Source organism: Nannospalax galili, unplaced genomic scaffold (genome assembly GCF_000622305.1).
Source record: "Nannospalax galili isolate Female #2095 unplaced genomic scaffold, S.galili_v1.0 scaffold33, whole genome shotgun sequence".
Classification (NCBI taxonomy): Eukaryota; Metazoa; Chordata; class Mammalia; order Rodentia; family Spalacidae; genus Nannospalax; species Nannospalax galili.
Window position 1 is genome coordinate 7,157,391 of NW_008335436.1, and position 18,023 is coordinate 7,175,413.

The 18,023-nt window shown below is 37.6% G+C and overlaps 1 pseudogene; it reads right to left on the reverse strand.

Annotated features, from left to right (window-relative positions):
- Positions 1-16,916: 16,916 nt before the first annotated feature.
- On the reverse strand, positions 16,917-17,943 carry LOC103731732 (annotated as a pseudogene).
- Between the last annotated feature and the right edge of the window lie 80 nt (positions 17,944-18,023).

The following is an 18,023-nucleotide window of genomic DNA, read 5'->3' on the forward strand; positions in this document are numbered from 1 at the left end:
TTGCTTATTTGCATATGTAATACAGATTTATGTGTCTGAAATTGTCTATATTCCTATTTTGAAAGAAAAAATAAAATCCCATTATCATTTCATGTCACCCTTTCACAATTGCTTTTCAGGCACTGCTTTTCTAAACATATTCCTCAGAACCTGAGTAATTTTCTTACTTTGTGGAAATATGAACCACAGATTTTCATTGCTAGAGATTAAGAGCTGAAAGGCTCTTATCCTCACCAATCTGCACCATTAGGGAACTACAGTCATCTGTTCTCTTAACTTAGACTTGAAAGTGTCCATGATTCCATTAATTTATACACTCAAATTATGGGAAACCACCACCATGAGGTAGGCTTTCCCAGGATCACCTTAAGTAAGGAAACAGAACCAGATGATAGAGTTTTAATTCTTTTAGTAGCTTGCTATTTATCACTCTATTATTCACTGATTTTTGTGTGTGTGTGTGATTGAATGTGGCTTTTTATGCTTACAAGTGGTAGAGTTATACTTAATGCAGTCACACACAGAGATTTTCATAACCTCCTCAGGCTATGCACGTAATATGGGCAGAGTTGAATTCCCAACATGATAGTCATACTATAAAGTCCATGCCATAACTACCTTGCCCTTCAGACTTTTCTGAGCTTTACTTCTACAAACAGGGATCATAATAGGCAAATCCCTCTCTCCTGGTACTGAGCACCATCCTATATGTCATTGAATTCCAAGTGAATTAACTATGATTTGTTAATACGTAGATGAGATTTACAAAATTTTTGCTAAAAGGATCTTCAAATTAAGTTTAAATAAATTTCTTGTTTTCTGACTGCTGTGCAACTCAGAGATAGTTTGTGCTTAAATATTATTCATCAAAATCTGAAATATTTCCTTCTTTCCCTTATGATTTGTCCTACATCTTTTATTAATAGTTTCTGCATTAGGCACCTTCCTTTGCATCCCTAGGTGGCACAGCCACCAGCTTCCTGGGGTCAACATATTTTCTGGGTATATTCAGCAGAACCCACTGTGCCTTTATTCCCCCAGCCTCACTCACCCTCCCAGCTCCCCCACCCCATCTCTCCTCCTAGCCTGGGTACTGGCCCATTTCTTGTCTTGGCAACCCAGACCCTGGACTGACCTCTGGCCCAGAATCCCCACTGGTTCCTGATCCTTTGCATCCAGACCAACCCAGTTCCTCGGGTTCATCACCTCATTTCTTTTTGAAAGTAAAAGAAAATTAATAAATAAATACATGGATTAAGTGACTCTGACTTATTAAAAATTGTCAACTGTGTAGTATCATTTCCTATATTAGGATGAACAATAAAAAGACAGCAAAACTTGCCGATGATGGAATTTAAACTATTTTAAGTAGCTTGATGTTACTTCATGCATTGACCAATTTGGTTCCTGAGACTGAATAGGACTTTTGATAATTGCAAATAAGAGTTATAATTTTTCCATGATACGCTAATGCAGAAGCTTATTTTGAATGATGTGTTATCTTGTTCCATTAGGGAAAAAGAACTAAATAAACTTAGGGGTTTAGTTAGCATCAATAGGGTCAGTGGTTTAGGGTATGATATTTTGATCTGAGAGTCAGTTACATCATTACGGGTATCAATAAGTGACTCATCATTTTCTTTTCTTCAGTGACATTTACTTTCCTAAAGGTGATAGAACCCAGGAGAATCTTCAAGCATGGAGCTCAAACAGCTCCAAAAGGTAGTTATTTGTTCAGAACCTATGCATTACAAGTATAAGCAGTGCGATTAGGTAATGTGGTGATGATGCTGAGAGGTTCTCTCAATATAGATGAGTTCAAAGAATCTAGTCACTGTTTGTGCTTGGCTGAATGAACACTATGTGACCTAAATAGCCACACATATAATGACTTCATTTGAATGAAACTAAGTGCACAAATATGTTCTCTTCTGACCTCATAGACATAGTAATTACAATTGGTTTTTGAAATTTATGCATGGGTGTCTAGTGGGGTGGTATCCAATATTAAGAGTCACAGCCAAATTTACAATTTAGTTTTAAACTTAAATGATTGATGATTGTATACTTCTAAAAATGTCGTTTCCCCTTGTGTATAGGAAATATCGTAAACATGAAAATTTGCATATTTAACTGCATATTTAAAATGTTCAGGACAGTGTGTATAGCTTTGCAGTTATCAAGGCTGTATATATATCAAGGCTGCATTCCTCATTCTGGTCATGTGGTGCATGTCTCCCATTTCCACCTATTTATATGTAACTTTTTGTACAAATGAAAATATGCACCACAGCACTGAGGTCACAACAGAAAATCAGTGAAGTTATCACTCAGTTTAAATTGTTTAGTTTATTTCTAATGGCTCAGGAACTTTCTGGCATCATTCATTTTATAATTTAATAACCAATATTAATTGAATTTTCTCATAATACATGAAGCTACTTTGTCATAGAGAAGCTTTCAATAATTAGAATGTTTTGTGTTAGGACTATAATCGGGTTGATGATCTCATTATCAGAAGAAAATAAGTGACCTGACATGTCAAATTATTGAACAGGAGTACCCAATGTCATTTCAATGGCTCTGGGATTATTTGTGTGTGTGTGTGTGTATGTGTGTTGGGGTGTATGTGTGTGAGTGTAGGCATGTACATGCCACAGCATGGTATAGTGTTCAGAAGACAACTTCAGCTGGTCTTCACTTTACACCTTGAGACAGGGTCTATTTTTTGTTGATTTTAATGCCACATAATCTAAGTTAGCTCACACCCTAGTTTCAGGAAATTCTTCTGTCGCCATGTATCATTTCTTGATAAGAGCAATAGTATTACAGAGCAAAGTTGTAGCAGTAGGCTTTCTCTGAGTTCTGGGGTATCCAGATCAGGCCTCTCGTGATTTTTGGTAAGTACATTACCCACTGAGCCATATCCCCAGCTCCTGACACTTCTTAAGTACTCAGCTAAAACATTCTCTTCCCTAATGTGCTGGATAATAGCAATTTTTGGTAATATTTCATGTGTAGCTAATGGTAGATAATGACTATGTTTACATTACCTTTTTCTTTTTAGAGTTTGAATTAAATTTTTGTATCAGAGTTACATTGAGAATTTGGATGGCTTCATGTGACTTTGTATTTCTTTGCTCTATTCCTTTTTGCATTGTCTAATTTATGCCATAAATTTCTTTTTCCATTATATTTTCTTTGTTCTCACAGGACGTGATTATAGGTTCATCAAACACAGATCTTTGAGAAGAGAACCAACTTATATTATTGTGTTCTGGATAGCTTTAGTTGTTAACCTGACACACCTGGGCCGGGGGCGGTTCCTCCTGCCTCCAGGTTCCTGCCCTGAGTTCGTACCTTGGGCTCCCTGATGAACTATGAGCAAGGAGATGTAAGCCAAATAAACCCTTTCCTCCCCAAGCTGGTAATGGTCAGAGCGTTTTGTCACAGCAATTGCAAGCAAAGTAAAATACTGTGTTCCCTTTATCAAACATGATGCATCTTTTCATGATAGGCAAAAAAAAAAAAAATACATTCAGTGAATAAATATTTAAATTAGTTATCTAGTTCTCAAAATACTAGTTGCGATTTTGTTCCCTTATTACAGTACTTATGCTTGTATAGTTTTAATGTGTTTAATATGTACCATATGAACAAAGTGGAGTGAGATGAGTGAGCTCCAGACAACTAAAGAATGATGCCTTTGAATGAGAACAGAAGGTGTCACTTCTGATAGTCCAGGTATTTATAGAGGAGTTCATTGCATAGTCAGTAAAGAAGGACACTTTACTTATAAATAATAAGTAGTATTAACAGTTCAAATTGTTGCAAATATTAATTAGGAATTAAAAACTAAAATTATAAAATAGTTTTTTCATAATTAAGAAATAAGAACTTTAGTACAATATCTTTGACAGTTATAATTTATTGACAATTTACTTCATTCTTAAAGTCATTTCTCTCAAATGTGTGTTTACCCAGGATAGCAAACACTTAAGATAGTTTAGGATATTTTATTAAGCTAGAATTTTTAGTGATCTTTTTACTGATGTGTATTTTGTTAGTGATAATTAAATTACACTATCTACTATTAACACTCTCTATAACTAAAAGTAATCACTTATAATCTACATATGATTCATAGCATCAGATATGGCCATATTATGTTAATTTATTTTGAAGAAATTAGTATTATTTAATATATGATGAGGCATTCAGTAACTCCAGATGGACTAGGACAGATCAACAAGTCCTTGGGGTATAGTGATAATTAAATTACACTATCTACTATTAACACTCTCTATAACTAAAAGTAATCACTTATAATCTACATATGATTCATAGCATCAGATATGGCCATATTATGTTAATTTATTTTGAAGAAATTAGTATTATTTAATATATGATGAGGCATTCAGTAACTCCAGATGGACTAGGACAGATCAACAAGTCCTTGGGGTATATAATAATCATCTGAAGGAAGAAATATAATTACAAAGTATAATTATATTTTACTTCAGTTTCTCAAGGAAATGAATAAAACATAATCATGGTTTAAGTATATACTTGTAGTTAATGAAAGCCAGGAAGACATGAAGGGATGTTTTACAATAAGCACCAAAGGCAAGCGACTGTGAATTAAAATGAGGAAGGGAATTTTTTGGCAACAAATAAGGTCTTAGATTAAAGCTGCTCTTAGAAATGCCAGTGATGATATGCCCAATACTTTGCCTCTAGAGTGCAGAAGAATCAAGCTAGAAAGTTATACAAAAGGAATCAAACACTTGAGTGGATTTGTTGCTAAGAAGCAGACAGATTTCACAAACATTTCACACCTCCCATCACATAAATTAACTGTCATACTATAGAGTTTTAATTTTCTCATAAGTGAAATCAAATGCCTTGAGGATATCAAGTGTTATCAAAATGAGAAGCTTCTGCACATGCTTATTTACCTCAAGCCCATGAAAAATAATATCAAAATATATACTTAGCTAGAAATATAAGTTTTCTTGCTGATGCTGGGTAGAATGAATCAGTACAGACTTCTAGATACATTTACTTCGTCCTTGCTCTTGACTAACAAAGGTATGTATAATATCCAGGAAAAAGAGTTAAAAATTCCTGTTATTTATATGACACTATAGAAAACACATCATGGATGGGAAATAGTAAGAAGCACTAAATAAAGACCTCCTGTAGCCATGGGAGAGGAGACGATATACAAAGTAGTCCAAGCATTATAGCAAGAGAAAGGTGAGGTAACAGGACGGCCACATAAACCTGTCTTAGAGACACAGTGGATCTCTACAACCTAGACCCAACCTAGATATAACACAATTTCACAAGTATCAGCAGACTAACATACTTTTGTAAAAATAATCATTAAACACAGATAAGGACAGTGCAAGGGGCAGCAGCTATTTTTCGTGACACTTATCACACAATAAAGTACAAATTCAAAGTACAGAAGAGGCATCAGGGAAAGCAGCTCTGACTAGCTAACTATTTTGCCATTCCAAATGCAATATACCGACAAAAATTTCAGAGCTGTACAAATAGGCCTTGGCAATAGCAACAACAACTCTCAAATCCACTTTAACTACTATATTAATGTAAAGCACCAAATTAGTTTTATTTTCCATTACTATACACAAGATGTCTGAAAATATAAAAAAAGCAACATGAAAAATATTAAAGGAAGCTAAACAAAAGAAACCCACTAAAACAGAAGAATAAACCTGAGCAATCCAGAAGACTTCACTTTTGACGCCAGGTAAGAGAGAATACATTGAAATCATTAAAAAAGATCACAACACATTTTCCAAAAAGCACAGTATATTTGAAAAGACAGTATTTCAGAAAACTCATGTCTCTAGTCCCAAACCACTTCTAAATATGGTCATCTCTAAATCTCTACAGAACTTTACTTTCAAAACCATGGCCTTGATGGAAAAAAAAAAAGACAACAAACTTATAGTCAAGGAATTTAATTTGATAGACAATGCCAAGTACCTCAGAGTTTTAAATTTCCTTTTGTCTTGCAACAATGAAAAATTGCTCCCTCCCACTTAGCTGAGTGCCGCCTGGTCTGCTTTTAGGGTAGCCTTCCAATTTGCCATCAGGCATGCAGTCTGGATCCCTGTTAACATAATGCAGGAGAGAGACATCACAACTCTTTAAAGAAACATCACACATACTGAATTAAGTTTGAAGTAGGGGGACTTAGCAAATATGGTGCTACTGAAAGACAGGATCTTTAATATTAGGATTGAGAGGGCTGATCCAAGCCTGGTGTGTCAGGAGGGGCACTTGTTCCTTGGAGGGGTCCGGCTACTAAGGAGAGTTAGCCGCAGAGGGAGGAGCGTTGGTGCCATATTGGCAGCAGTGGCATGGAAAAATGGCCCCGGTGTCTCACCCACGTGGATAGGAGAGGGGGCATTTCCTGACCTGGGGTGAGACCGCAGGGTGCAGGGCCATGAGGCATGGACAAAAGCTAACTGAGACTGTAGGTGGGACACAGAGGCAACCTGGAACAGCTAGCCACTGAGCCATAGAGTAGAATGGGCACCGTGTGTTCATCTTTGTGGGGTGCCGGGTGTTTGCCTTTGTAAGTTACTCTATTTCCGCTACCTTGGATATAAACTATGAAAACTTTAGATAAAGATGTGTTATGTGGTTTGCCGAATAGCACCAGGAGCAAGGGACCCTAAGAGAACTCAGGTGACAAATTAGGGTAGCTGGCAGGATGACGCTGGAAACGTAAACTGCAAGAGTTTGGGAAAAGCAAGGGAGATAATGGTGGGACTGACATGGATCTTACAGTGGATTATAAAATATTTAACTTAAAAGGAGCCAGTCACACAGAAGTGTGGGCCACAGCTGTGTTGTAAATGTGGGGAAACAGCCCAGTTGTAGGGATTTGAAAATTTGTTAAAGGTTATAGAAAGGCTAGAAAAACTTTTACAGGCCTTGGACACAAGCAGAGAACCCAGAGAGGGGGCTTAGCCACTTTGCATAATAAAAGATTTTCCCGAAGCAGGGGAAGCTGAAAAGACTAGGGAGGTACTGACAGATTCGGTTGCAAGGGAGAAAAAAAGTGGGACATTTTAACTTGTGTAAAGTTCAAGGACTCTGGAAAAAAGACAGATAATAATGAGAAAGGAAACAGCCTAAAAATGAAAGTGGCTAAGGTTGCTCCTCAGATTCAACCTTTGCTACAGAAAGGAAAGGAAGCTAGCAGTACTGTAGCTAGGAACTACTCCACAGTGGAACTGTTAAAATGAGGAAAAACGTACAAGCAAGCAAAGAACCTCTCACCACATGGCTTGTGAGGGTATGGGACATGGGAGCAAATAACATCAGCCTAGGTCCTTCAGAAGCTTCACAGCTGAGTTATATAACCACCCATACATCCTTGTGATATAGGTTGTTCATCCTAGGCCAATGCAGGAGGAGCAGTCCATAATGCAGTGGCTGGTTGAATGCATTAAAGATACATGGTCATCACCAAAGGAAGCTACCATAATTAACAGAGGCTAGAGGACTATAAAGGAGGGGTAGGCATTACTAAGAGACCTAGGTATGAGAAAAGCAATATGTTATACCCAGTTCACTGGGCCAGATAAGACTGCATATACCAGAGATATAAAGGAAAGCTTAATTAAAGTGAGACCTCAAGAATGGAATGGAGCTTTAAAGGCTTTGCTAAGCCCTTTAATAGGACAGGATCTTTGTAAAGTGAGAGAGGCTTTTGCAGATCTAAGTGACTCTGACCAATGTGTAACACATGTCTGTAGAATATCCCTACAAGAGATAACAAAAAGACCAGACAGAAGAAATGGTCCATTTGATTTACTTGAAGACAAATGGGTCAAGACTTATGTTGAGTCCAAATTCCCAAAGAAAAAAAATGATACAAAATAAAATTTGGTACTAACGAGTTTCTGGAAGGCTTTAAAACCAGAATAAACAGTTCACAAAAGGCATTCGAAGGATAAAAACTGTCCCAGGGGTGGTTAAGAATCCCTAAAGAAGAAATGAAGTACATTTCTCTCCTGATAAAGACTATACTAGAGGTGGAGGCAGTTTTTCCCACCAAGGCCTCCCCTAGAAGCCAGGTATGGTCAATGGAGAGATGACAGATATGGCTACAGTCAGGAGGCACACCCATGGCCTGCTAGACTCAGGGAACCAACAGGTGCAGTGGGGACAAGAGAAACCTCCTGCCTCCTTAGTCTGGTGCAGGGTCAGGCAACTGGAGCTAAACCAATAAGTGTATCAAAGATAAAGGAATAAAAAAGGACTCCATGAAAGATCCTCAGAATGCTGAATGACTCCCAAGGGATAACTAAAGATAGTAAAGAACTAACCAAAATAATGCCTCTCACCTATGCTATGATACTTAACAAAGGTCTATGGAGAAAAGATAAAAAGATAAAACCTTTCCATGCTGCGTTAGACCTTGTCTATGATTGATTTGATATATGATGTTAACCTTCCTTCTAGTGTTTTACAGATGTGAAACCCATTTGAAAGATAACTGAAGAAGCAAAGGCCAGGTAGCTGTAAGATTTGTGGGAGTTTTATGGTTGGGTAAGATAAAAACAGAGGCTCCCAAACTATACAACTATTAAGAAAATCTACAGTATAAGGGGTGGATTGCCCCCTTTTGAGCTGTTGGTCAGAGAGAGATCCAAGAGGTCCTCAAATTCAGCAAGGCTATTGCCACTAATGTGGGTTGTACACTAGAAAGGTCAGTAAGGCCATGTTGCTGAAGACACTGCATGATGTGAGCACAGGAGGAAAAGAAAAGATGGAGCTGAGACTAAACCAAAAAACTCCATGACACTAGATGGATGATGTTCATAGCACCAGAAGGCACTATGCAGATGGTTTGGGAAGAAAGGATCCCCTATGATTCTACTCAATAATAGACCCTGCATGCTGCGCACTATAGACATGGCAAGCAATGCCTGCAAGTGAAATAATGGCTCCACTAACATACGTACAACTGACAAATTTCTATTTGGATAAGGCCTGCTCCTAGGAGTGGAAAACACATCTGATGCTGTAGACCAGGCCAATCCCCTGTGTTGAGAAAGCCGACAGGCCCTAGCGGGGAAGGCATCACAAGTATACTGTTTGATGACTATAGTACACCTACTGAGATATCCTCTAGGCATTTGTATTTACATTCATGTTTGTTTAGATATGTCTACTTCCTTCCATTTGTCTTTATAGTAGAAGAAACATCACTGAGATAGATCAATGGTCATGGCTCTAAAATGAATAAAAAGGGGGGCCCAAAAAGTCACTATCTCATCATGATGCAGGAGAGATTGCCCTACATCTGTCCCTCAGTGCAAGGATCAGGGACCTTAGCAGAAGATTGGCAGAAAGATTGTAAGAGCCAGAGGAAGGGGTGGAGTGTGTCCCAAGGGACACTTGTTCCTCTGAGGAGCGGGGCCTGCTGTAGAGATTTAGCTATGGAGAAGGAGCTGCAGAGAGTTAGCGATGGAAGGAGGAGCGTTGGTGCCATCTTGGCAGCAGTGGCATGAAAAAAATGGCTCTAGTGTCTTACCTGCCTGGACGTGAGGAGAGGCCTTTACTGACCTGGAATGAGACTGCAGGCCCAGAAGGCATGGATGAAAGCTAATGGAGACTCTGGGCAGGGCACAGAGGCAATCTGGAATGCTGGGCCACTGAGACACAGAGTGGAACAGGGCACCAATGGGTGTTCATCTTTGTGGGGTGCCAGGTATTTGACTATGTAAGTTACTCTATTTCCCCTACCTTGGATATAAACTATGAAAATTTAGATAAAATGTGTTATATGGTTTGTATAACAGCACCAGGAGCAAGGGACCCTAAGAGAACTCGGGCGACACCTGGGTATAGCAGAATTGAAATCAAGGCACTCAACCATTAATTATAATAGACTATTCCAAGAAAACTGTTTACAACCAGACATAATAGTCTGTTGAGGCGAATCTTTAAGTCCAATACATAGGATAACTCATAGGAAATGAGGCAGACTTTGCGAAATTACTTTCTTAGAGTGTTGAGAAGAGTAAAATCATGGATGTGATAGCCTTAGGCAACTCTTTTTTCTAAGATCCTGGACCTCACTCTCCAATTATATTTGCCACAAAGCCCCAGATGATACAAGACTTCATTAAACAAATTGAGACTTCACAGGAGGTAAAGAACCTGACACATCTGAGAATCTTGATGAAAGCCCCCTGTAGGAAATAGTTAAAAATGAGGGATATTCCCTTCTAGTAGGATTTCAAGCAGCAACTGGGTTTATTAATGCTAACATTGTGGAAGTCAAGGAGGGACATTTAACCATGAAAATCAAGAAACAAACATTTTAGTCTGTATTCAGGTGAGAGTGAGATGTATATAGACATAGCAAGAGGCCACTAGATCATGACACTCACACAAAGTTGAGAGGTAGTTGGCAAATTAATTTTGGCTCGACTTCTATAAGAACAATGTACTTGATAAACAAGAGCTGACACCATCTATCAAAATAGAAAACTTGGGACATTAATACTTTTTAGATCTATGTCAAATTATAAACTGATGTCATTTAAGGGCAGTCTAGGCTCCCATAAAAAAAGATTCTGTAACTTTTTAATAGAATTTTTGTGATTTTTCATATAATATAATTTGTATTATTTGATGGTATTTATATCTTCTCCCCTATTTGCATCTCCTCTCACTGTCTCTCACCCAATTTTACATATAAAATTGTTTGGCATATATATATATATATATATATATACATACATGGCAGCCTACAGTGTCTGATTTGTGTCCCTAAATGCATTTCAGTCTGTGTCTATTCACTGGGCCCACCAAGAATCCCATTCTGTAAGATACTGTGTTTCCCCCTACCAGGAACCAAAGTTCCTTAGGCTGGGTTAGGGTTTTCTGGAACTTATAAATTATTAACATCTTGACAAACTTTTCTCAAGAGTCCTTTATTTATTTTTCAGGGAGTTTATGCACTGAGCAAGGTGAAATATGCAAAATTTCTCGGGATATTTTAATTATTGAAAATAACATGGGTACACGGAGACTGCATGCATCATCACTGTACTCTCCTATAGTTGTAACAACCATTTTCTAAAGGTATCTCTAAGACTATTCACTGATAGGTAGGTTTTTCTCAAGTTGCAAATGTAGATTTCTTAGTAGCTGGGAAAACTTCATCTCAGCAAAATACCTGTCCTGAATGTGTTCACATGTACCAGTTCTAAAGGCCATTTAAACAAACAGCCTATATTTGTACTAAAAAACTAAAATAAAATAAAATAAACAATTGAAAGACTTTCTGTTTCTTGGAGAGAAGATAGCATTGTGTCACCTTTGAAACAGGTCACTTTTCCTTAACTCTCCCCCGATCTGACCACCTTGCTTTGGCTGCTCTTATGGACTAGGCCCATTAAGCAGTGAACCAAACACATCCATTTCTCTCTTAAATTATTTGTTGTCAGGTATTTGCTCCCAGTAATGGGGAAAGTAACTAATAAAGATATTGATACTTAGAGTAAGAACTTTGCTCTGATAAATTTAACGGTTCATATGCTTTGAGCACTAGTTTGTATGAAACATGAAAAAATTTGGAGCGGTAGGCCGGCTCCAAAGAGGTTTCAAGGACAAGTTATTCTTATCAGAAATCTGAAAGAAGGTTGCTGGGACCATGATACCTCAGAGGTGAACAATGACCATATTAAACTGGGCTAATATAATATGTGCTATAATGTGGTGAAGAATCTGGTTGTGTTCTGCCATCAAGCTCTTTAAAACTAACTCTTCACCTATGATAAAAGGTTCTGTTATTAGTACTACTGTCTAGAGTTTTCCTCTGCAATAGATCCCTCTCCTCTCTTCCATTTTTCTCTCCTTTTTTACATCTCAACCTCCTAACCTTTGTCTGTCAAACACAGACAAATAGCAGTACAAATGTGAAGCATATCTCTGCTTGTATTGTCTCTTTTCTCTAGTTTAAAATATTATGTTAGACTCCTATAGTTTTGTAGAGAATTATTCCCACTTTTGTATAGCAGACTAAATCTTTGTTGGGAGAATTGCATGATGAAATTTCATTTTCTTTCGTTTGTGCCCAAGAATATGACAAGGCATTTAACAGCTTAAATTGCCAAGTTTTTCTTCTCTTGCTTTCAGCACAATACATTTCGAAGAAAAATTGGACCTAATTTATTTGATATTTCTTTTTTAATAATTATTGTTTAATTATTTATTTAATAACCATATAATTAGAAGAAGCATTTCATTACAACAGCATTGACATATTCAATAAGAATTTCCAGAGCTAAGATGCATCTCTTTCAAAATTGGCTGTAAATTTCTAGGTATATAGTTGAATTAATACAGTCATACAATATTGTACTCCTAGAAGACATAAAATTAAATGAGGTTTAAGCTTTAAGAAAGATCTCCATTTCATTATTAAAACACAGTTTCATACAGAACAATTAATTTTTAATACAATTGACACTATGATGCACATGCGTTTCTAATCTCTATATATCTGATTATTACTAGTCATAGTCGGTTACTTTCTGAGCTCCTTGGCATCTGAGCATGGATATAAAGTCATCAGGTAGATTTCAATGGTAATGTTTTTCACATCTACTAATTATTAAGGAGCAAATTTTTATGCTTTGAAGAATTAATTTTTTTTCTTTTTTTAAAAATGTATTTATATACCCACTTCCCAGGTAGCACCCTCCCATAGCCTCCCTCCCCCCACTAGAGCCCTTATACTCTGATATCCCTGATACTGTCTGCTGTGTTGTCGGTACCCCCAGCCTTCCCCACTACTTGCCCCTCTGGTGAATCTAGAGGTCTTTGTATTAGGAAGGTAAACTGATCCTCATCTAGCAGCAGTCAGTTATCAGTATTCCTTTAGATAAGATTGGGGTCTGCTGTTCATTTTCACAGTTCTGTGCTGGGTTACTATCTGGGAATCCCTTTGGCCACCCTGGCCAATAACTCAAAAGAAGGTATCACTTGTCTGGTATTGTTGCTTGTTATGTAGCCTTTAGCTATATATACATAGGGACTCTTATGAAGTTATGTTTGCCCATTTAATCTTTGGTTGTACTTTCCTTTTGAGTGTTTAAGGACATACAGTTGTTCCAGATAAAGCAGATTTATTTTGATTCTTAAGGTCGTTTGAGGATCTGTTCCCCAGGGCTCACATGGGCTTGGGAGGAGCCCCTGGCTCCTTTCTTTTGCCAGTTCCGCCTATGTGAAGGTAAGTCAAAGGTCCTGCTCGACCATGGCTGGCTTCGCTTGAAGCATGGAGGAAGTGATTTCTCTTTGTTGACCCTCCTCTTTATAGACTGGACGCTGGTTCAAGTCCATCTGGTGGTGTCTCCTCAGCCTCCTTGATCAAGGGGACAGGTGACCCACCACGACTGTAGAACATTTTGAGAGATGCTTATAGTCCTCTGGAACTAGTCAACCTAGGAGGGCAAGGAGCAAAAGTGTCCTTTATGTTACTATGAGCAAATTATTATAGGCCTCAAAGTATGTCTTTTAAACACCCAAGAAGGTTAGTTCCACCCGTCTGGTACTTTTAATTATTGTGTGTCATGTAGATAAATCTTGGGCAAAGACCAGTTGTTCTCAGATAAACCTTACCTAGACATATATTTCTTGATCTGCTATGTATAATTTGTCAGTAGGTTGTAGGAGTAATATGGTTTTCTCTGGTTTTGAAAACTACCTAGGCATTGTTTATCTCTCACATTGTCTCACCCCTCCATCATGGTTTTCCCACTTAAGGTGCCCCCATTTCCCCCCTTTCTCCCTTACTAATACCCTTTTCCTATGGTCCTATCTCTTGAGCTCCTTCTTTCTCTTTATCCCTAGGTTCCTTGTATACCCTTCCTTCCCCTCTCCCTTAAACTAACCCCCCTTTTAATCATATCTCCCTTATTAAGGCTTGTTTCCTACTGTTTTTCTCTCTATATATATAGTGTATATAATATGGTTCACTGACGACCCACGTTGTTGGGATAGAAAGGGGTCATTTAGGAAATCCTGCATGTGTTGGTGGTTTGGTAACTCGAGTTTCATTTGGCATCACATCAAAAGTACCAAGTTAACTTGAGCTTAAACTAGATTGCAGATTTGACATACTATATACTACTGATGAATATATTTTGTATCTGTAATGCAACAGATGAAAAATCTAAATAAAGATGCTTAGAACTCCATAACTCACTTCAGAGTTCACAAAGGGAAGAAGTTTCTAAGGGTGACAAATTTGCTAATAGAGCTTCAAAACTTATTAGAACAGATTTTCAATACAGAAGGTCTATTTTAAAAACATAAAAAGCTTTTTTTTCATCTTGAAATATTCAATTCACAAAATTAAACAAGCAAAAGGGATCATAAAAGGGAATATAAATAAATTTGACACGACCGTGGAAGTTATCTGGAAATACTTTCCTTCACCATAGCTCCATTTTGCTTGGTTAGAGTTGTAAAATCAATAAAATCATCTGATTTTATTAAAAATAAAGACTTTATTAATCTCCTATAGTGCTTACAAAAAGGGTGCAATTGAAAAGAATATAAAATGTTCTACCTATTGGCAATGAATTAAAGGCCATTGACAAAGTGATAGTGAAATTCTGACCAGCTGTGCTAGGAAAGTATAACTTTGGATTTCAAAAAGCAAATGGTTTGCGGTGGTAAGGGAATCATTTTCTAGTTAAGTGTGTGCTGTCTATTCAAAGGCTGGTACTCAGAATAAAGTCTCATTTAGTACACAGTTTCCGATCTGAAACATTAGAACATGAAGATCACATAGAAAAAAAGATATCCATTCATTTTTTCTATCATTTGGGAATTATGCAAATGTTTATAGAGATTTCCTTTCGACTAGGCAGTACCAGCTAACAAATGAGATTTCATCAAAAATCACTAATTATTGTCCAATAGATGAAGCATGGCACATCATTTTAGATTGGCTTTGACCTTCATATATACCTGAAAATTTTACTTATGAATGGGCTATCAAGTAATGTTTGAATACATATATAAGAAAAATATCAATGAATATCAGCATTATAGTTTAATTCTCACAACTTCTAGTGTAGATATATATTGTTTGTATATGTGTGATGTATGGAAGACATAACTGAAATTTTGAAGATAGCTAAATACATAAAACCTTTCTCAATTGAAGCTTACATTCCAGTAAAGGCAGAAATTAATATAATTACTTTAAATGGATGTTTACTATCAATGAATAAACACTTACTTATTGAATAATATTCATAAGTAACGTCTTACCTTCCCATTTAGCACCAAATTTATCAGTGAAGTAGAATACAAGGAAAAATCAATTTAAAAACTAACAATTTATTTTGCCTGTAGAAAGACGTGTAAAAAAATGCTTTGAGTAGTCAACTCTAAATGGAGAGTAAGAGGTATCTTCTTAATTGTGATGGTTAGTATTAACTATCAGTGTGACAGCCTAGAATCATCTGCAGAGTCTGGGTGTGGGATGGTATATATTAAGTTGACCCATGAGCATATCTGCAGAGGTTTATCTTGTTTGAAGGAAGAGGCCCCAGCATGGATGGCAGCATTCCTTGGGAAGGGATCCTGGATGAGTGGAGAGAGTGAGCTGAGCATGAGCACCCAGGCATTAAATCATTACTTCTCCTCTCACCTGTGCATGGACTGTGACTAGCTGCTTCAAATTCCTGCCACATTGACTTCCTAACAATGGTGTATAGTAACCTGGAGTTGTAAGCCAAATATACCCTTTCTCCATCACATTACTTTTGTCAGGATGTTTTAAAAAATATTTTATCTATCATTTTATTTCATGGGTATGAGTGCATCGCCTGGATGTATGCAGGTGCCTCTGTGTCATCACGCAATGCCTATGGAGGTCATAAGAAGGTGTTGGAACTGAGTTACAGACAGTTGCTAGCCACCATGTAGGTGCTGGGAACCAAACCAGATCCTCTGCAAGAGCAGCCAGTGCTCTTAACTGCTGAGCCATTTCTCCAGCCCCTTCTTAGTGTCTTTTTACCACAGCAATAGGAAGCAAAACTAGTACAAGAATTTACACATTCCTAGAGATATTTTACTTGCTTCATTGAAAATATAGTGATACATAATTATTTTATTTTTATGGTTGTTGCTATATTTGCCTCTTCAACTCTATGCCTCTTTCTGTCTCTCTCCATCTCTGTCTATTTACCTCCCTCATATATAAAGTGTGTGTATGTGTGTGTGTGTGTGTGTGTGTGTGTGTGTGTGTGCGTGTGTGTTTCTAGTGGCATATAAGGGAAGAGAAGAAAACTTCTAATTCATGGAATATTTTAAAATATTTACAGAGGCTTATGGGTTGGTTTATGTTTATTGTGACTTTAATTATTTTCAAATGATTTCATACTTTGATTCTTTTTGTATGTATTTAGTAAGCAGTTTAACTTTTTCTTTTACTGTTCAAAATTTATTTGGTGTTTTAGTTTTCATGACAATTGGGAAGCTGGTTGCATTATCCATATGAGGATTTTACTTTTTACATTCTATTACAATGTACACTGATACATAAATAATACACAAATAAGCTCCATTAGAACAGTCATATATAATACACGCAATAATGGATTTATACACCAGTTCCCAGCATGTAACTAACTGTAAAAAAATTGATTAGGCATGCTTTGTGAAGTTATATAGCATACTGTAACACATCAGGTTCAAAGGGAACTGGAGCTGTTCAAAATTGGCAGTAGTATCTCAGATGGTGGAGCTCTTTCACACTAACTGGTTTACAACTACACAAATACTACTTACCAACAAGATATAGCAGTGGGGGGTTCTCAATAAAAGTGCATTCATCACTGCTCAGATGAACAGGAAAACACGTATGACCTCCAGCAGAAAGCCTGCTGCACCCCAGTGAGGGTGAGATACCAGGAAACTTTAAAAATGCAGTTATTTCTGGGTCCCCAAAGCATATCTGTGCTCTTCTTCAGGTAGCCTCCTCTTTGGAGGTCAGAGTCACCTTTACAATGAAGGGCACACTGAGGAAGACATCATCCTTTATTCCATAGAGACCCTTAATCATGGTGGAAATTGAAAGCACCAGCCTAAGATTCTTTATTATACTCTGCCAAATCTGCTACAGTCCTATGGCCCAGGGCCTATAACTTTCAGCTTAATCACCTCATAGGCCCTTTCAACCACCTGTTTGTGAACCTCCCTCCACTGCTCCTTGTTTATGTTGGTGCCCAATTCTGGATTCAGACTCTTCAGGGAGACTCCAAAAACATTAATACCACTCCAGCAACATTGACACACAGGCACACTTCAGCCCCCATGCTCTCCAAGGACCCATCCATGACACTTAGCAGGTGAATTCAGAGCCTTTCTCCCATCATGTAATGAAAACTGATATGAATCTAGACTGTAACCATTTCTAATAACTTGGTTTTTGGGAATGCCACTTATCTTCCAAGCCATATAGGTCAAGATGTTTACTGGATTTGAAATAGTAAGCAATTTGCAGTTTGGACTGTACTTCACAACATTAGAGATGATGGACTTGAAGATGTTCACATTACTCTGGGCCAAATTAAGCTGGCCTTTGCTCTTTTTTTGAAAGCTGTCATAATGACCAGCTTTGTGTTCCACCTCACACTGTAGTCTTTGCCTGACACCATTTTTGATTTTCTAAGAAAAAGACTGACAAGCTGGAGATCCAACACCTCTCCCCTTCAGCTTGTCTTCTATGACATCAACAAGAGCAACATCATTTGCCAAGTCATCCATTAAGATACTGATGGCACAGGCCATGCCAACAGACAGGAGGGCCTGTCTTTCCTTAAGAAGATTCACAATCTGCTGATTCTTGAGGCTTCCCATCTTGGACTTGGAACCAAAAGGCACCGGGAGCAAATGACGGGCAGGGCTGGGGGCCCATAGCAGTGGCACAGTACCTTGGC